This window comes from Rana temporaria (assembly GCF_905171775.1).
Source record: "Rana temporaria chromosome 2 unlocalized genomic scaffold, aRanTem1.1 chr2e, whole genome shotgun sequence".
Taxonomy (NCBI): domain Eukaryota; kingdom Metazoa; phylum Chordata; class Amphibia; order Anura; family Ranidae; genus Rana; species Rana temporaria.
The window spans coordinates 169576-191359 of NW_024404410.1; positions in this window are offsets into that span (position 1 = coordinate 169576).

Genomic DNA, 21784 nt, shown 5'->3' on the forward strand with positions numbered 1-21784 from the left:
GCCTTCGCAGCCAAGTTTGAGGGCTGTGGTAAGCCCGTCTGGTCCACATCTCCCATTGCAAAAAGGTTCTAGCTCCGCTCTGTGCAAACAGCACTCCAGAATGGTGTGGGACACCTGCCAAGGAGGAGTTTTTCTGTTCAATGAGAAATCCATTTCTGCAACTTGCTTAGGTCCTCCATCAGGGAGTTGCTTGCTGCTGTGTTATTTAGACCGGGCCACTTAAAGCGGAGGTTCACCCTAAACCTAATCTAATGTTCAATCGCACTATCTTGGTGTGTAAAATAACAAGTCGCTATCCATTTTTTTCAAAGAACAATCGAATACCTTCTTTAGACAATGTCTAGCAGTGACTTCCTGGTTTTTCTTTCCGCAGGAGGGGGCGTGTCGCTTCGTCTCTCTGCGCCGCAATGTCTCCTGGGAGCTCAGCATCATGCTGCCCAGGAGACGATTAAGACTGCATATAGAGCAAATCTCGCGTGATTTTTGATCGTCGCGTGACTCATGCAGGTGGTCACGTGACAAATGCGGCTCCAAATCCCGGAAGGATTTGCTTGTGGGCTTCACAGTGCCCACAAGCAAGATAGACCCGCTCCGGGCAGAATTTTATAAAGTACTTTTTACTGCAGAAAGACAAGGCGGAGGGCTAGTGAAATTGGACACGTAAGTAAACTATTAACCACTTAAGCCCCGGACCAAAATGCTGCCTAAAGACCCAAGGGGTTTTTACAGTTCGGGACTGCGTCGCTTTAACAGACAATTGCGCGGTCGTGCGACGTGGCTCCCAAACAAAATTGGCGTCTTTTTTTCCCCACAAATGGAGCTTTCTTTTGGTGGTATTTTATCACCTCTGCGGTTTTTATTTTTTGCGCTATAAACAAAAATAGAGCGACAATTTTGAAAAAAATGCTACATTTTTTACTTTTTGCTATAATAAATATCCCCCAAAAACATATATAACATTTTTTTTTTTCCTCAGTTTAGGCCGATACGTATTCTTCTACCTATTTTTGGTAAAAAAAATCGCAATAATCGTTTATCGGTTGGTTTGCGCAAAATTTATAGTGTTTACAAAATAGGGGATAGTTTTTTTGCATTTTTATTTATTTATTTATTTTTTACTACTAATGGCGGCGATCAGCGATTTTTTTCGTGACTGCGACATTATGGCGGACACTTCGGACAATTTTGACACATTTTTGGGACAATTGTCATTTTCACAGCAAAAAATGCATTTAAATTGCATTCTTTATTGTGAAAATGACAGTTTGCAGTTTGGGAGTTAACCACAGGGGGCGCTGTAGGAGTTAGGGTTCACTTTGTGTGTGTTTACTAGTGTAGGGGGGTGTGGCTGTAGGAATGACGTCATCGATCGTGTCTTCCCTATAAAGGGAATGACGCGATCGATGCGCCGACACAGTGAAGCACGGGGAAGCCGTGTTTACACACGGCTCTCCCCGTTCTTCAGCTCCGGGGAGCGATCGCGACGGAGCGGCTATAAACGAATAGCCGCGCCGTCGTCCCGGATCGCTCCTGAAGCCACGGGGACCGCCGCATGTACGGGGGGGGGTCCCGATCGGACCCCCGACCCACGTCAAGCAGAGCACGTATATATACGTGCATGTGCCTGCCTGTGCCATTCTGCTGACGTATATGTACATGCGGCGGTCCTTAAGTGGTTAATGACTTACCGACCTGCAGATGCACATAAAAAAAAAAACGAAATCCCGCGGAACCCCCACTTTAAGTCCAACTGGCCAATTGTGTCTGATCTGGTTCTTCTGCACATCTAGGTATTCCATCTGATAAAGAATAGATGTTCTTATTGTCTTGTTTCTCTTTGTAGCTATTGCTTAGGATCCATAGACCAAACTTCCTTTGTGCAAATCGCACAGTGCAACAGAAATAGATGTGAACTTAATGTAGGACGTTCTCAACTAATAAAAGTGTACAACTTTTCCTCCCCACGGCTGATGAATACTTTTTGTTTTGTTTTTTTCCCCAAAGTGTATGCTGCATTTTGCAAACTGTACAGGGTTTTTTTAAGCTTTGTTTATTTAGCCTGTCCATCTCTTTGAGCCTAGGTTCACACTGCTGCGAATTCAAAATCGTGGTGAAATGCGCGATTTTACCGCTAATTTCGTGGCTGCGATTTTTACCGCGATTTCGGCCGCAATTTATGTAAATCGCGGCCCGAAATCGCAAAAAGTAGTACAGGAACTACTTTTTGAAATCGCAGATGCGGCGTCGCACTGATTAGGACAGTGCCATTGCCGCCGATTTGAGATGCGATTTGACATGTCAAATCGCATCTCAAATCGTTCCAAATCGTACCCAGTGTGAACCAGGGCTCAGAGACACCAATTTAAAACATTGCAGATTAAATGCGATAAAATATAAGTATATTTTAGTCAAATGCCACGTAAACACGCTCCCAATTTTCGACAAATGTTCGATGGGAGCTTTTGTTTGGAAATTCCGACCGTGTGTAGGCCCCAATCGGATTCTGACGCACAAAATCCCATGCTCTGAATCGAGTAAGAGACGGAAGCGGTCGGTCTGGTAAAACTAGCGTTCGTAATGGAGATGGCACATTCGTCACGCTGTAACAGACTAAAAAGCACAAAGCTGAAAAAACGCGAATCATCTCTCACCAGACTTCTACTAACACGAGATTAGCAGAAGGAGCCCAAAGGGTGGCGCACTTGGTATAGAACTTCTGTTTCATTGTGCTGTACATAACCGCGTTCTTGACGTTCACAATTTCCGACAACATTTGTGCGACCGTGTGTATGCAAGACAAGTTTGAGCCAACATCCGTTGGAAATGTATAAACAGTTTTGTTGTCGGAATGTCCGATCAATAGAGTTGGGGACACAGGATCTTTCGCCATTATCACTTGGTTGTATGCATTTACCTTCAGGTGATTGGATACTAGCAAAAAGAGAGCTGCTGAGGCATCTCCCTATAGAACTCCCTCCTCACACTGATAGCCTCTGTTTTTTTGTGTCATTGGGTGATGGATTTTTTTCTCTTTGCTTTTTTTCTTTTTCTACCAAGTTGATTTCCTTATCAAGGTTCCTGCTGTACCATCGCCATTGCAGCTCCTACTGCAGCTTCCAGATTGGTTAATTCCTTAGTAGAGCCAGGGGGAACCATTACTGGACCCCATCAGATATAAGATCTGGCTTGTAATGTTTTTGCCATGCACTAAATCCTGCCGTAGGCACTCCCCTTGGCTTGTAGAAAGAAGAAGTTTTGCTGCAGAGTGGTCTACAGGTCCAGAGCCATGGTCTGCCAGCAGCAGAGTGCTGTCCATGAAGACCCCTGTGGGGCTATGACCACCATTCTGGGAAAAGCCAGGATGGGGGTATCTCCTTCTGTTAATTCTTCCAATAAATGTGCTGCCTGCATGCATCTCCACAAGCATAACCAAACAGCTCTTGCACACTGTATAAGTTTCTTTGCCCATATAAATGAACCCTACAGGGCAGTAGCCCAGAAAAAATTTCCATGCACAAGGGTGCCTTTTAGTTCTTAAATCCCTAGGACTGTATGGGGGCCATTGATCACCCTTCCAGTGGTCACAGAAGCAAGCTGGGAGCATTTAGATGTTGGTACCCTCTCCTGAAACTGGCACGTGTGCCTGGTGCTACTGCACCTACACAACCTTACTGGCAGTCGCTGCATCTGTTCCACCTGACTCTCATTTGTGTTACTGCACTCGCACATCCTACCTCTTCATCTTTCTGGGTGCACCTTCTGGCTTTCCTTCATTGGCATAGTCTCGCCCCCCCCCCCCCCCTGAGGAAGTTGCGTAGTGTGTTTGAAATGTGTAGAGGCGGGGCTTGGATGCTGTCATGACTAAGCACTAACTGTGTGCGAAACGTGTCGGCTGTCCCCTTATGTGACTGTATCTTTGGATTTGCATGTCCAGTTTTTATTAATAAAGACTACTTCTTCAAGTTCCTTTGGAGTGTGGCTGTCCATCCATTTCCACTTTTCCATGTTTGCCTAGTGCATTGCCAGCACCTTGGATTCCTGGGAGGTTCCTTGATTTGTCTGCTAAATATCCACCTGGAGTGGTGACTCCCCTTCTTTGGATGCTGTCATGATGCTCGATTGTATTCACTGCACTACCTGGGTTCACAGTAAAATACAAGTTTTTGGCTCCAAGGTCTTCCCCTCCTTTTCCACAGCAGAGGAGGTAATACGTATTTCTCCGGGGACGATATTCAAAAGTGTGGCAGGTCACACATGCATAGATAAAAGCTCAGATGAAGTCACCAGCTCATGTTTAGCACTTGGCTCCAATGGGGCTGGTAGTTTATCCACTGAGGAACCTAGTAGCCTTTCCTATGATGGTTGCCCCCAATCTGACTCCCTACCTTCCTCTGATCATTCTGCTAGCCAGTCTGCCACCCAAGCTTCCTATTTTCTATCCGGAGAGGAATGTCCTGGCACAAACTCCATGTAGCGGGTACTTCTCCAGACTGATCTAATCTATTAGCCCCTAATCTTAACTCCTTCAGCGCACCCTACTGGTTAACCCCCTGCCCTGCCAGTGTCATTTGTACAGTAATCAGTTCATTTTTATAGCATTGATCGCTGTATCAATGACAATGGTTCCAAAATGGCATCAAAAGTGGCCGATGCGGCAAAATGTTCGCAGTCACAATAAAAATCACCGATCGCCGCCATTACTAGTGTTGCTCACGAATATTCGCATTGCGAATATTCGACTCGAATATAGCATATTCGAGAAATCGCGCTATATTTCGAATTTCGCGGTGAATATTCGCAATTCCGAATATTCGCATTTTTTCTTTTTTTTTCATTCAAAAAGGTTTTTATTTAAGATAAATGTAGTGTACAACATGAAATCATAGTACATATACACATACATAATGGCCCATGAAAGGGTATACAACCATATAAGGGATTATTCATATATAGAACGCAGCTGTGTGTTGTATAAGTTGCATATAGTCCAAATTTGACAATCTCATATATAAAGTTTAAGTATTTAACAGTGTGTAAAGTATTTTGTCTTGGGTCATTAAAGTTCAGATTGCTGTTATAAGATTTAGGATTAGAATTAAGTATCCAGTATGAAGAGGGGGGTAACAGAAAGAGAATGGGGTGGGTTGGGAATACAGAGGTATAGTGACTGAGGTATACATTGGTATAGTATCACTATCACAGTCTAGTACATTGTGTGCGGTCAAGTTTTCTTGTTTGCTGTGAGGCGGGCATATTCATCAGAAAATTTAAATGAAAACCAGGGTGACCACATTTTGTGGAATTGGTCTATAGAATCATTGGCCTGCGCCACCGTGTCTTCCATTTCGCAAATCTCTGCTACTTTGAGTAGCCAGGTCTTGATGGTGGGTACAGATGGAGTTTTCCAGTACAGTGGGACCAAGGACTTGGCTGAGGTCAGCAAGTGTCTGGACAGAGAGCGTTTGTAGCTTTTAAGTGAGAAGTTGTTTATGTTAAGAAGGCAGCATGCGGCATCTAAAGACAGGTTTATATCCGTCATAATATTAACTATCCTGATGACTTCAAGCCAATAAGGAGTTATTATTGGGCATTGCCACCATATGTGGTAGAGTGTGCCTATCCCTACTTTACAGCGCCAACATCGGTCAGAGGATCCGGGGTACCATCTGCTCAATTTAACCGGGGTTGCATACCAGTGGGTCAGCATTTTATATGATGTCTCCTGCATCCGGGTGCTGAGGGAGCATTTGTGCGCCAGTATGCATGCCCTGCTCCACTGCCTGTTTGTGATGGGCACTCCCAGCTCCTCCTCCCAACGTTCCCTGAAATTGTCCTCCCTGCCTTGAGCTGGTTCTTGGGACCAGGTGTATGCAAGTGATGTGGCCCTCTGAGTCGGTTCCCCTTTCAAACATATCTCTTCTATGTCGGTTAATTGTCTTGTGAAATGTCCTCTAAGCTTTGAGTTGTTAACATAGCTGCGGATCTGGAAATACGTCCATAAGGGTAGATTGGGGTAAGAGCTGTCTGACTTTAGAGCAGTGAAATCTTTCATCTGGCTATTTGAGAAGCATTGGGATGCCAAAAGTGGGGTGTCCTGCAGTGGTGCCTGTAGAGGGCCGCGACCAATTCCCGGAGGGAAGTCGGGGTTATCCCTCAGGGGGGTCAGTGGGCCTAGCTGTGAAGAGAAGTTTGGATTTTTGGTAAGTTTCCGGAAAATTTTTAGTGTGACACTGACCAATGGGTGGTTTTTTAGTGCCGCTGGGCATCCTGCCCAGGGAATCCAGGGCAGGAATTTAAGTGGAATTGTGCTGAGAGCGCCTTCTAAAAAGACCCAATCCTTTTCTGTCTCATGGCAGTGCCAATCTACAATTCTGGCGACATGTGAGGCATAATAGTAGCGTCTATAATCTGGAAGGCCCATCCCCCCCTCTGCTTTGTTCTTTGTGAGAAGGTGAAATCTAATTCGGGGGCGTTTGTGTGCCCATACAAAGTTAAGTTGGAGGGATTGTAGTTTTTTGAAGAAACTGTCGGGGATATTCAGGGGGAGTGTCCTAAGTAGGTACAGGAGTCTGGGCAGTACAGACATCTTGCAGATGGCTGCCCTGCCAAACCACGAAAAATGGCGTGGGTGCCATCCAGCCAAGTCGTTTTCTATAGTCTTGAGCATAGGCATGAAGTTTAACTCAACCGTCTGGGAGATTTGTGATGTGAGCTTAACTCCCAAATACTTGAGGGCCGTAGGCACCCAAGTAAAGGGGCTGTGTTCCTGTATCGTTTTTAACTTTGTTTGAGGTACTGAGATGTTTAACGCCTCCGACTTCGTGTAGTTGATTTTCATATTGGATAAATATCCAAAAAATGAAAATTCTGTCATGAGTTGGGGGATGGACTTTGTCGGGTGAGTAAAAAAAAACAGAAGGTCATCAGCATAGGCTGCTAATTTAAATTCCCTGTCCTCCACCTGGAAGCCAGCTATTTCTTTATTCATCATTATTCTTCGGATAAACGGCTCTAGTGTCAAGATAAATAGGAGGGGTGATAGGGGGCAGCCTTGCCTCGTGCCATTGGTAATATGTATGGTCTCTGATAACGATCCGTTTATTCGTATTTGAGCCGATGGGTTTTGGTATAAGGCAGAGATCCATGCCATCATATGTTCTCCAATGCCTACATGCCTGCAGGTTTCCATCATGAAGTCCCAAGCTACTCGATCGAAGGCCTTCTCCGCGTCGGTTGACAGGAGAATGCCCTCGATCTTTCGCTGACCTGCTGCATGGATTAAATTCAAGGATTTAATGACGTTGTCTTTGGCCTCTCGACCGGGCATGAAGCCCGCTTGTTCAGGCCCCAGCAGGGTGGAGAGTAGGGGTCTAAGCCTGGTCGCCATTATTTTCGCTAAAAGCTTAGTATCTAAGTTAAGCAGGGAGATTGGCCTGTAACTCGTGCAGAGCGCCGGGTCTTTCTCGGGCTTGGGCAGAACTGTTATGTGTGCTAATAAGAACGGCCTCGGAACCTCCCTGGGATTGGAAAATGTGTTTAAGGCTTTGGTCAGTGGGTTCAGGAGGATATCCGAAAATGTTCTGTAGTAAATGGAGGAGAACCCGTCTGGACCTGGGCTCTTTCCTGCCTTGAGGCCTCGTATAGCCGCCTCAACCTCTGCCTGGTCTATAGGCCTTTCAAGTGCCTGTATGTCTGCCGCAGCTAATCTGGGGATTTTGGATGTTGTCAAATAAGTCTGAATAATGTGTATCCTATTGCCTTCGGCGGCAGCCGGTTTGTGTTGACTAGGTAGGTTATATAATTGTGAGTAGTAGTCTTGAAAGTGTTTGGCGATAAGATTGTCCTCTATGTCTATGGTCCCCGTTTTATTCCTAATGCCTAATATGGCATTTTGAAGCCTCGGGCCTTTTAGGGCCCTAGCCAGGAACCTTCCCGATTTATCCCCATGTTCATAGTAGATTTTTCTTTGAAAGAACAAAAAACGTTTTGAGGTAGCTTCTAATTTTTGTTTTAGTTTCTTCCTGGCCTCTAGTAGATCTGTGGCTAGCGCCCCTGATAAGGATTGTTTGTGGGAGGATTCCATTTTTGATATTAAATCTGTCAGATCTCGGATCTCCTTCTCTCTCTCCCTCTTACGGCGAGCTCCCATCCTGATGAGCTCGCCTCTTATAGAGCATTTATGGGCTTCCCATGTTGACAAAGGATCAACGTCTGGGGTGGAGTTGAGGTTGAAGTACTCAGTGAGGTGCGAGGTCAGTTTTGGGAGCAGCTCAGGGTCGGAGAGAAGTGATGCGTTCAGTCTCCATGAGGGTGGAGGGCGCCCGTGGGTGTCTAAGTCTAAGGTCAGGGATATGGGGGCATGGTCAGAAATTGATTGTATGCCTATTTGTGCATTCTGTACCGCATGTAGATCCCCCCGGGAGACAAAAAGGTAGTCTATCCTTGAGTACCTATCATGCGGCACAGAATAATAGGTAAAGTCCCTTCCATCTGGGTGAAGGTATCTCCACACATCCACCAGGTGCAAGGAGTTCAGTGCTGTTTTCAGACTCTTTAGTATTTTATATTGGATGTAAGTCGTCCCGGTGGAAGTATCCACCAAGGGGTTTAGGGGAAGGTTAAAGTCACCTCCTAGGATTATGCGCCCTGAGGCGAAGCCCTCCAGTTCCCTAATCAGGCTCTTACAAAAGGTTAAGTGGGCTGAGTTTGGGAAGTAGACATTAGCCAATGTCAGCGGTATCCCCCTGTATTTTCCCTTCAAGAAGATGTATCGCCCTTCCGGGTCCGTCAACCTGCCTGTAATCTCAAAAGTAGCCGTTTTACTGACCAGTATTGACACCCCTTTGGATTTAGCATGGTCATTCGTGGAGTGGAACGCTTTAGTAAAATATGAATCTGTGAGTCTAGGTACCTTGTCAGTCCTGAAGTGCGTCTCTTGAAGGAAAGCGAAGAGAGGCCTACTCTTTCTGAGTTTGCGTAAGACCGTTGACCTCTTTTCCGGGACATTCAATCCCCTGACATTGTGGGAGACCACAGTGGTGTTGAGGTCCAGGGTGGAGTACGCCATGGGTCAATTTGTGTCTATTAAAATGATACTAAGAGACAACAATGAACACTCTAATATGGCAATCAGTCACTTTCAGTACAGTATCCTATTGGTAATAGCAATGCTGCTTTTGTACCTCAGACCTGTGGGGGGATCATGGATGGGTGGGGGAAGAAATAGGGTTGAAGAGGAAGGTGAGAAACAAAGAGGAGGGATGAGAATCACAGAAAGAGAGAGTAAATGTTATATACCTTTTATAATAGTTAAACTATCAGTAAGGTTTAATTTGTGTGTCCCAATGAGGTTATGCCCCACTGGGAGACACTGTGTGGGGCGATGTGAGGCAGCCGCCTCGACAACCAACACTCAGCGCCTGTAGTCTGGTGATATAGTTCACTAAACAGATAACAACTAGTAGTAGAAAACCAAGTCCACAGGCGAGAGGCATATTTCCACAGCCTATTGTAGCTGAATCATGCATTTAAATGTAGTAAGTCTGCAGCACTAACGTTTGTCAGTGAACTTAACATTTATGGAACGTTAATAAACAGTAGTCAAGACATAGACACATCTTATCTACAACCTGTAACTAAGGAAAAACGTGGGTTATCATTTCAAACCATAAGAGTGAGAATAACAGGTAGCTTAAAGTTGTGTAATCCTACAACGAACCAATAAGCTGGCATCTCCGTGCGGTTCCTTTAGGTACCTGCGAGGAAGAATAGCACACCTGCTAATGTCCCATGTCTCTATGTGGGCCAAGTTTCAAGAATGGGATGGAGTAGGAGCAGGAGGTGTTTTGCTTACCCCATATGTGTGTAAGTGGTGACCTCTGTAGAAAAAGCCGCGGTGGTTTGGTCGGGAGTTGTATCACGTTGGGCAGTTTGTGTGAAAGGGAACAATTTGATACCTTCTTCACTGTGAGCCACGGGGATCCGGCATGAACGTGGATGGTTAAAAACCCTTGTTTACGGGAATTGTTACTGGTGCTGTTTGGAGTTCCCTCTTTCCCCCTCCTTCTCCGAGCGAACTGCAGTGGCTGTCAGGTTGTGGCGGTGGTGGTGAAGGTATGATGTCTTGCATTTGAAACAACTCCAGATCCCGTCGTAGTCTCAGGTGTAAACAAGACGTTCTCCATCAGGGGATAGGGTGTCTACCAAGTGGTCTCAAACCGTATTCCTCTCTTTATCAGCTCACGGAAGCCATTTCTTATCAGTGGAATATCATTAAGTCATTCTATGGCTAATCGACAGGTGGTTATCCACGTTCGTTCCCTGTGTATCTTGGGTATTAAAACCGTGGTCATACATTCTAGCGTGTTATGTAGGGTGTCTCTGCCTTAAGTCTATTAGCTCCCTTGCCTTTGTGGGTCAAGGCAGAGGACGTTTCATCGCTCAAAAATAAAGGGGTATCGGAATTTCGGTGCATGTTGCATGCGGTATAATGGGTCATAGGTGGCCGAGCTAATACAGTTATTAAGTGCAGTACATACCGTCCATGGGGTCTTTTGGTTTAACGCTGTGTAGGATTATCAGCTGCCGTCTGTCAGTCTTCCATTCTTTCCAGGGCTCCGGAGGGGTGTGCTCTTCCGTGGTTCGGAGTGCCTGCTACTGAGCTTCCTTGGCGACCATGCTTCTGATTCGGGGTGCCTGCTACAGCGCTACCTTGGCGCCCATGTTTCATCCGCTTTGGATCTTTCCCCTCCGGCGAAGCCATCGGTGAGCACGGGGGACTTCTGGTCGGAGGGGGCATCCGATACTCCTGATACCAGTCTGGGAGCTCCACTTGGGTAAGCTGTAAGTTGGAGCAAAAATATTCCAGGTCTTCCGGAGTTCGTAGAGCATGTTGGCGGCCGTTGTGGGTAACTAGGAGCGCATAAGGGAAGCGCCAGGTGTACCGCATACCTTTGTTCCTAAGCTCGTCTAGGAGGGGACGGAGGGCTCTGCGGTTTTTTAAGGTAATCTGCGATAAGTCCTGGAAGAGTAGAATTGTTTCCCCGTTGAAGACAATCCGATCATTTCTTCTGGCTTTCTGCATTATTTCTTCTTTAAGAACGAAGCTCTGCAGACAGCAGATTACGTCTCTCGGTGGCTGATTATCAGGGCCGCGCGCTCTCAGGGCCCTGTGTGCCCTCACAAACTCGATTTCGGAGTCTTCAGGCCTTTCCAGTAGGTTGTTAAACAAGCGTCTGAGGGCTAGGGTTATCTGGTCGGGTTCAACCGACTCTGGTATTCCCCTCACGCGGATGTTGCACCTTCTCCCTCTGTTGTCGAGGTCCTCCATATGCCTCGACATTTCAATGAAGTGGTTAGAGTGCGATGCCGACACCCTCTCCAGCCTGCGTATGGCTTTCTCCCTCTGCTTCCCAGCTGCCTCGGCCGTCGCCATCTTGTCGTTCAGTACAAGGAGGTTAGACTTGAGGTCTGTGATAGCTGCCGAGAAGGTTGATTTTATATCCGCTGCGAATATCGACATGTCTGCGTAGGTGAGGGGAAGATTAGGGTTCAAATGTCCCCTTGCATTGTCCTCGGCCGCAGATTGAGAGTCATCACTGAAATCCTCCAGTGCACGTGTCGGCGCCATCTTGCCACTCAGGCCGCCGTTCAGGGAAAGGGCTTGTCTCTTAAAAATGTCCGATATGCTGTTTCCTTTGTATGCCGCCGATGAGCGTCTAGGTCTGGACTGAGGCGGTCTGTAGTTCAGCTTGCTCATTATCCAGTGCTATGCTGCAGAAATACGGGCTTTAGGCTGTGGATTTGCCGGAGCTCTTTCAGTGTGCTGCCATCTCAGCCGCTCGCCAGGCCACGCCCCCTATTCGCATTTTTTCAATTTGATTTTTAAAACAGATCACATCCTATCGACGTCTAAAAGCATTGCTGGTATGATTAGAGACCCTGGGCCGAGTAGCTAAGCTGAGGCGATCCTTTTATGTTGCCAAATTGAAAAAAAAATAATTGCGATTTTTCGCTATTGCGAATGCGAAAATGATTGCGAATTTTCGATAACTGTGGTAGGAGAACTCTGATTGTCTCTGATGCAAAAGGGGGGGGCTTTGTGTATGTTTCTGTTATGAATATTTGTATGTTTGATATTATTTTTTTTTGTAAGAAGGAAAAAATTGCGCATACCTTAAAAAAAGGGGAGAATACAGCAGCAACTCAAAAATGTTATACAACATAAATTAATACAAGACAGAAAATGGAGTCGCTCTACAAGAATAAAAAATATGTCTAGTGACAAGACATGTGGGCAAATTATAAAATAAGCAAGCGCAAATAACTTGTGAAATACACAGTGAAACAAATATATAAAGAAATATAGTCCCAATAATAGAAAAATAATCTTTCATAAAAATGTCTTTGATATGTGAAGTGAAAAAAAGTCCAAAGCATGCAGCATGAACGTGTTCAATCTTCAAGGTGTTTGATTGACAAACGGCTGTGACAGATGGATAGAGTAAAGAATCACCACCAATGCAAAACACTTTTTATTTTCTATTGTAAAATATCAAGAATATTCTGAGCCAATCAGAGTGCTCCTTCTGCATTTGCCGAATATTCGCAATTATTTTGTATTGTAAAATATCACGAATATTCTGAGCCAATCAGAGCGCTCCTACAGCATTTGTCGAAATTGCGCAGTAAATATTGCATTCGCATGTTGCGATATTTCGATAAAATATCACGAATATTCTGAGCCAATCAGAGTGCTCCTACCGCAGTTATCAAAAAATCGCAATTATTTTCGCATTCGCAATAGCGAAAAATCGCAATCATTTAATTTCGATAAAATATCACGAATATTCGAATTTAGCGAATATATCTCGAATATTCGAATATATATTCGAGATATATCGCGAAATCGAATATGGCGTATTCTGCTCAACACTAGCCATTACTGGTAAAAAATAAATCTTATTAAAAATGCCATAAAACTATCCCCTATTTTGTAGAAGCTTTAACTTTTGCGCAAACCAATCAATAAACGCTTATCGAGATATATATATATATATATGTGTGTGTGTGTGTGTATATATATATATATATATATATATATATATATATATATATATATATATATATTTTTTTTTTTTTTTAACTAAAAATATGTAGAAGAATGTGCATCGGCCTAAACTGAGGAATACTTTTTTTTTTAACCACTTGTCACCCGCCTTATGCAAAAAGACGTTGGCAAAGTGGTTTCAATATCCTGAGTGGACGTCCTCAGGATATTGAGCCACTGCGAACCCACGGGAGAGCGCATCACGGTGATCGTTGTTGCAGGCTGTCAGTCTGACACCCCGCAACACGGATCTAGGTAAAGAGTCTCCGACGGAGACTCTTTACCACGTGATCAGCCATGTCCAATCACGGTTGATCACGATGTAAACAGGAAATGCCGCATCTATGAGACACGAGTAGAGGAGAGCCAATCGGCTGATCCTCTGACCGGGGGGGGGGGGGTTGTGCTGATTATCAGCGCAGCCCACACTAGACCACCAGGGATGCCCACCACAGGTATGCCAGGGATGACAATCACAAATAATAAGTGCCCACAATGCGCATCACTGATTGGCAGGCATTGTTTGGCACTGATTGGCATCCATTAGTACAACACATGTTAGTGCCACCTATCAGTGCCCATCCGTGCTGCCTATCAGTGCTCATCCGTACCGCCTATCCGTGCCGCATATTCGTGCCCATCAGTGCCACCTCATTGGTGCCCGTCAGTGCAGTAACATCAGTGAAGGAGAAAATGTACTTATTTACAATGTTTTATAACAGAAAAAAAAAACATATTTTCTAAATTTTCGGTAATTTTTTTACTTATTTTTTGCAGAAAATAAAAATCGCAGAGGTGATCAAATGTCACCAAAATAAAGTTATATTTGTGGGAACAAAATAATAAAAAAATTGTTTGGGTACAGTGTAGCATGACCACGCAATTGTCATTCAAAGTGCAATGACAAGCTGGAAGGTGTATAAGTGCCCCCCGGTATGGAAGGGGTTAATATATAAAAAAATATATAGTTGGGGGGGGGGGGGGGTATTTTTTTATAGCAAAAAGTTAAATATTGATTTTTTTTTTCAAAATTGTGGCTTTGGTTTATAGCGCAAAAAATAAAAAACGCAGAGCTGATCAAATACCACCAAACAAAAGCTCTATTTGTGGGGAAAAAAGTATGTCAATTTTGTTTGGGAACCACGTTGCACGACCGCGCAATTGTCTGTTAAATCGTCGTAGTGCTGAATCGCAAAAAGGGCTCTGGTCTTTGGCCAGCCAAATGGTCCGGGGCTAAAGTGGTTAAAGCCCAACTCCAGGTGTTCTTGTATTTAAAATGGATTGTTTGGTGAGGCTGGCCCAAATAAAACATTTCCATTACTGAGAAATGCGGCCACTGTATGAAGCGTCAGCAGTATGAGGAATTACAGTCAGTACAGTGCTGACAACAGACACATTTCTTAGTTGGTCCAAATACACCATTTATATTACTATTTAAAGTAACACAAAGCCTGGCTTTAGGATACCATTGCTGACCCCGTTGCTGGTGTACACTCATTTGTAGTGGTAGATCAATCCTGGGTCTGCTTATCCCAAGATATCCAGCATGGGGTCCCTCCAATTGTCTAAACCAGGGGTCTCCAAACTGCGGCCCAGGGGCCAGATGCTTGCTTTTATCTGGCCCTCAGGGCAGTGATCCTCTCACTGATATAAGACAGTATTCTTCCCACTGACACCAACGTCTGGCCCCCTAAAGTCTGAAGGATCGTAAGTTGGCCCTATGTTTAGAAAGTTTGGAGACCCCTGGTCTAAACCAACAAAGATATCCCTGTTCCCCTCACTGGTGGAGTCTGTCCTCTATGGGGACCGGCCTCATCTGGAAAATATGTTTTTTTGCAAAATTGTATTTTTATTGGGTTATAAAAACAAGTAAGACAACAGAGTATCATAAAGTACAAAGTATCGATAAGTTCAGCACACTGACGATACAGAGATTGTACAAAGAGAGAAAAAAAAAGAACATGAAAATAAATGACATATACATAGTGTCCAGGGACGCAGATCACAGAGGAGATCTGCATGAATCTAGAGAATCATATAAAACAAACAACTCTCAGGTATATATTAGAGGTACAAACAGAGAAAAAAATAAATAAACCACAAGGGGGAGGCATATACTAAGGTGAGGGCAACGATACAGGGGTCCCGTATCTCGAGAGATCCCAAGGTTCCCAGACTTTATCAAATTGTGGTATGGAATCGTTAACAGAGGCCGTCAAATATTCCATCCTCCGAATTTCAGCCACGAGGTGGAGAAATCTGGGCCATGGAGGCGGAGCACTAGACAACCAACACAACGGTATGAGCCTCTTGGCAGCCAATAAAATATAGGCGGCCAAGCGGTTAGCTTTTTTGGTTAGACCCGGGAACGGGAGGCCCAAAAGAAAGTTCAATGGTTCAAATGGAAGAGAAACTTCTATCACCTCCTGCCAAAACGGTTGAACCAGGGAACATCTCCAAAAAATATGAAACAAAGAGCCAATATCGTTTCCACAACGCCAACAATGCGGTAGAACTGAGGGAACGTATGTGTGAATTACATCAGGAGTTTTATACCAAAACATGAGAATTTTAATAGACGTTTCCCGATGGATCACACATTTAGAGGATTTAAAGGTAGAGGACCAAATCTTATCCCAGTTTTGGACTGTAATAGGCTTACCCAATAGGTGGGACCACTTTCTCATGTAAAGGTGTGTTGTTTCAGAAAGAGGGATTGACCCATGGAGGATACAGTGAATAGAAGATATTAGGTGTAGTTGGTGTGGGCCCTGGGCACACAAAAACTCAAAAGCCGTCGGTTTATCGAGGGTCAGGTTAGAAGACTTGGATTGAAAGAAATGTCTCACCTGCAGGTAAAAATAAAAAAGGTGGTTGGGTATATTGAATTTTTTGCGTAAAATATCAAAGCTATATAGTCTCCGTGTGACAGGATGAACTAAATTTCGAAGTTGAAATAGAGGAACATCGAGCCACGGAGATATCCTACCCAATGAGATGCTATCAGGTATAACTGGGTTAAACAAAACATTCGCCAATGGAGGGCAGGGTGAGGCAAGGGAGTGGCTTTTAAGACATTTATGCCAAATGGCTAAAGTGAAAGCCATTGGGGCCGTGCATTGACGTTTAAAAATAGGATCTAGGGATAGAGGGGCGCCCCAAATCAACGAGCAAGGGTGGACCGGATACAACACCCCCTTTTCAATGGCGGCCCACTGATTCGGAGCGTGTAGAGAGGACCAGGAGACCACCGCTCTCAAGTGTGAGGCATAATAATATTTAACAATATCCGGGGCTCCCAGGCCACCTCTACATGTGGGAGCAAATACCACCGAACTAGCTATACGATGAGCCCCGCCGCCCCATATAAACCTTAAAAAACTCCGTCGAAGCGCTTTCAGCTGGGGAGAAGGTACAGCGACCGGTAGCGTTTCAAAGTGGTAAAGCAATCTGGGTAGGACGGACATTTTCAAAACGTTAATCCTACCAAGAAGGGAGAGAGGATATTTTGTCCAGGTCAGCAGAGATTTATTAATGTCTAAAACCAAGGAGGGGAAATTAACAGAATAGGGAGATGAGTAGGAGGGAGTAAGGAGAATACCCAGGTATTTAAGGGACTCAGTACACCACCTGTAGGGATATGATCCCTTAAGTTGGGACAGCAACGCGGGCGTCATATGTATGGGGAGCGCTTCAGTTTTGGAAGTGTTAACCTTATAACCTGAAATGGCACCAAAGGAAGATAATAATTTATGTAGAGAAGGGAGAGAAATCAGTGGGTTGGTAATAGTGAGCAGGATGTCGTCCGCAAAAAGCGACAATTTATATTCCCCCTGTCTCATCACCACCCCACGAATGTCTGGATGGGATCGAATAGACTCAGCAAGGGGCTCCAAACATAAAATGAAAAGCAATGGGGATAGGGAACACCCCTGCCAAGTCCCGTTCGTCATGGGAAAACACGGCGACAGGAAGGACAACATCTGCACTTGGGCAGTAACGGTTGAATACAGGGCCTCTAAAGCTTTCAAAAAAGGGCCCTTAAAACCATACAATTTAAGAGTGGCAAACATATATGGCCAGCTCAACCTATCAAAGGCCTTTTGAGCATCTAAACTTAAAACTAGTGCCGAACGGGTGGTTCTGTCCAGGAGATCAATCGGATCCACGGTACGTCGGGTGTTGTCCCCCGCATGCCTGCCAGGGACAAATCCCACCTGATCCCTATGGATTAGCTTGGAAATTAGCCTAGACAGTCTGGAAGCGAGGATCTTGGTAAATATCTTATAATCTGAATTTAAAAGGGCTATGGGTCTATAGTTATCTGGAATAGAGGGATCCTTACCAGGTTTCGGTATAACCGAAATGTGAGAGTGAGAGAAGTGAGCATGCGGGGGGGTGCCTTTAAACAAAGAGCTGTAAAGGGTCAGCATATGGGGGGATAAAATATCTATAAAAGTTTTATAATAGAAATAGGGTAGACCATCAGGGCCAGGAGATTTATGTAGGGGGAGATCTTTAATTTTAGCTAAAAGTTCCTCAGCTGATATCGCCACATTCAATCCAGCAAGATCCGCTAAAGATAACTTTGGAAGTTTAATGTTAGAGAAAAAGGACTCAAACTTATCTTGGGTAAAAGTAAATTGATGCTCTGGAGTCAGACAATTGTACAACTTACTGTAGAATTTGCCAAAAGTATCTGACATCTCGCGGGGGCAATGTGTTCTAGATCCGTCTGGTTGGAGGAGAAAGTCAGGGAAGGAATGAAATGGGCGCGGGTGTAGTTTGTTGACTAACATCCTATGTGGTTTGTTCGAGAACTCGTAAAATTTCTGCTTTGACCAAAGCAAGGACCTAGCCGCCCTACCCATTTTCAAAGATTTGATTTGCTCCCTAAGGGAGGTAACTTTACGTAATTTCGCCACTGTGGGCGCGCACAACAGCCTCCGCTCGGCGAGAACCAGAGCAGACGTCAAGGACTGAAGAAGGCCATTACGATCTTTTTTTAGTCGGGAGCTTTCAGCTATGCAAATGCCACGAAATACGGCCTTGTGCGCCTCCCACAGTGTAGAAAAATCAGAAACTGACCCCACATTGAGTTGGAAAAAATCCTCCAAGCCCTTGGCTAAAATTGAACGTGAAACCTCAGATTGTAACAGATGATCATTAAGACGCCAGTGACAGGATTTGGCGTGGGCCTGGGAAAGCATGAGATCCAACACAACGGGAGCATGGTAAGACCATGTGATGGGTGAAATATCAGACCCGACTACATAGGGAATAGTCAGGGCCGAGATGAGAAAGTGGTCAAGACGAGAATACATTTTATGAGCTGGAGAGTAAAAGGTAAACTGTTTGGAAAGTGGGTGTTTGATCCTCCATGAGTCAAAAAGTTGGTGGAACCTAACACACCTACGGAAAGCATTGGCCTGAGACGTGACTTTTTTAGACGGGGAGACATTGAGAAGGGTTTGTCTATCTCTGGTGGGAGACATAACCAAATTGAAATCCCCACCCACAATCATAAATGGTTGCGCACGAAATTGGGGGGAGTCAAAAAGTTTGTTGAGGAAGGCTATCTGGCCAGTGTTGGGGGCATAGAGATTGACTAGGGTGAGCGATGTAGTCAGAAACTCACAGTTCAAAATGAGGAATCTTCCGTGAGGATCTGCATACGAGCTCTTTACCTTAATAGGACATGACCTTTTCACCAGGACAGCCACACCCGCCCTGCCCGTGGAATCAGAGGCAAGAAAAGAGGTGGGCAAAAATTTGGAGGCAAATCTAAACGAACCTCCCTCACGGAAGTGGGTCTCCTGGATCATTATCACATCTGCACCAGAGGCCCTGAAGTCCTTCAGGGCCATCCAGCGCTTGTGGACAGAACCTAAACCTTTCACATTATATGACATAATCCTTAAGGCCATGGAAGTAGTCTAAATAAACAGGCTTGCGTGAATATAACAAAAACAGATATTAGCACAAAATAAAGGGCGTAAACATAATAAGAGGCATAGCAAGATACATAGACATTTCTAGAAAAGACGTTCCCCCGAGACCTGCAAGGTAATAAGTATTTTCTGCTAAGGAACTTCAGTGAATCAATAAATAAAAAACAATGCATATTCAACCTACAGAGTTGATCTACAGATGTGGACACAGAAAACGAAAATAATAAAAATAAAAATATTGAAAAAAAAAAAGTCAGGAAAAAGAAAAAAAAAATTAAACTTTGAAAACCTGAGTTGTGAATATCACTCAGGAGGCCCTGGGCAAAGCCCAGGGTCAGGTAGGGACGTAAACGGACTTCCATCAGGAGACTCCGGATAAGGAGACAGGGAAGGGTCATCTGCACATCTTATGAACTAGGTAGCTACCAAAATGCGTGGAGAAGTCAGTGATCCGTAACTAGTGAGGGTCAGTGCACAGACATGGATGACTGACAACATGTGTATAACAACCTGAAGAAAAACAAAACCAATAGTTAGAACTTATCCCATGGGTTGGGAAAAGATCCACCCCAAACCAGGAGTAGGGTGGATATAACATCTTGAAGATAAAACAAAAGGGGGCGTGGCCAGCAGCCGAGGCGGATGGTCGTGTAGAGCCAGAGCTCCAGAGACCCGAGCGAATCCAGCCTAATCCAGCGACTAGCAGCCACGATCCAGGGCATCCCAACACCTGACAGGACCCCCGGACACCCGATCGAGGCCATGGGCAAGCGAAAGACCGACAAAGGTCCAAAGAAATTGACGGATTTTTATCCGTCGGCGAGCACGCCTAGGCCGCAAGATGGCGCCGAGGCCTCGGACTCGCAGTTCGGCCCGCGCCGCAACGGAAGTGGGGACACATCACCGCAGCACAGAAGAGACACCTACCCTTCTCAGAACGCCAGTGGAGGATCATCGCTGGGCACATCACCCATAAATAGTCCACAAAAGTCGACGCAGAAGAGATCCACATCCCATACATATGCAGGTGAGCCTGGGGATGGGTGCAACTCACAGAACAGCACAAGTGTGTTTATTGAGCAACTAACTGAATTCCCCACTACTGGACAGCCCCTTAGTGATACCACCATGAGGGACATGCTAATCACATTAAGAGGCTCCCTGCACAAGGACATGCTACTCTGTGTTAACCAACTTAAGAGGGATGTGTCTGACATAGGGGATAGAGTGTGCCACGTGGAGGATAAGATGGGAGACTTTACAACGGCCCACAATGAGCTGGTAGATGCCCACAATGACGCGGAGACTGAACTGCAGGCAATGAGAGAGAAATTAACAGACCTCGAGGACAGGTCGAGACGAAATAATATTAAATTAAGAGGTGTAGAAGAAACGGTAGCCCCAGCAGACCTGCGCCATTATGTTCAGGATTTCATTGCTGCCTTACTACCCGAATCGTCTCCTACTGAGGTGATTATAGACAGAGCACACCGCCTCCCTAAACCCAAATACCTGCCGGAGGGAATCCCTAGGGATGTCATTGCTCGCATACACTATTTTCATATCAAGGATGACCTCATGCGATTCTCCAGGAAAAATCAACCGCTGCCCGGACCATATTCCGGCATTTCGGTTTACGCAGACCTATCTAAGCATACCATGCTCGCTCGTAAAAACCTTTCCTCCATGACTAAAATTTTTCAGAACCACAAGATTCCCTACTCATGGGGATTCCCCACTAAATTGCTCATAACAAAGGACAATCGCACCTACGCAATTACTAATATTGATGATGGAATTGCCCTGGCCAAAAAGTGGAAACTACTCCCAGAAGACGCTACAGCCTCATCTATGGAACGCAACCCCCCAAAGATAGCACCGGAGTGGCGCCAAAAATAACTTCTATATCTATGCCCTGTATCTTACATCCTATCCTATAATACGGCTGGAATTGGGTCTCAAGGAGAAATCCCCCCCAGGATTATAGCGAAAATGCTCGCACTTAGTGATTTCTTTCACTTTACTTGTTTCATTTTTGCATTTTTATTATTCTTTACGTTTTTTTTCTATGTTTATAATACACCAAGAGACATCTGCATCTTAAGAAAATGGCCTACAGCATCACCGAGATTCTTCATCACTCTCATCCTCATGGAGAACTGGCTTTGGACATTTAAGGCAACGGCACCACCTTCAGGTACGATTAATGCATTACCACTAACAATTAGAACCACACTGGCTAGCAAGGAGCATCCCCCTAAACAATTGACATGACTATGTCAGTGATATCTATGAATGTGCATGGTCTCAATAGCCCCTTTAAAAGGTCCTCCATGTGGAGGGAGATGGCCAGTCTCAAAGGAGATGTGGTTTGTATACAGGAAACCCACTTCATGTCGTCCAAAACTCCTAAATGCTCTCATAGAGCATACCCAAACATCTTCCAGGCAAATGCGCCAGTGAAGAAACGAGGTGTCTTAGTGGCCATCAAACATTCGGTCGCTTTTCAACTTCATGACCTTATATGTGACCCCAATGGCAGATATATTATCATGACCTGTGACCTTAACAACACCCCGTACACCTTGGTCAACCTTTATGCACCGAATAGAAGACAGCTTAAATTTCTCAACTCTGTGTTTAAAAAAGTGGAAAAGGTCAAAAAAGGCTCTCTACTAATGTGTGGAGACTTCAATGGTGTTCCAAACCAATCAATGGACTGTTC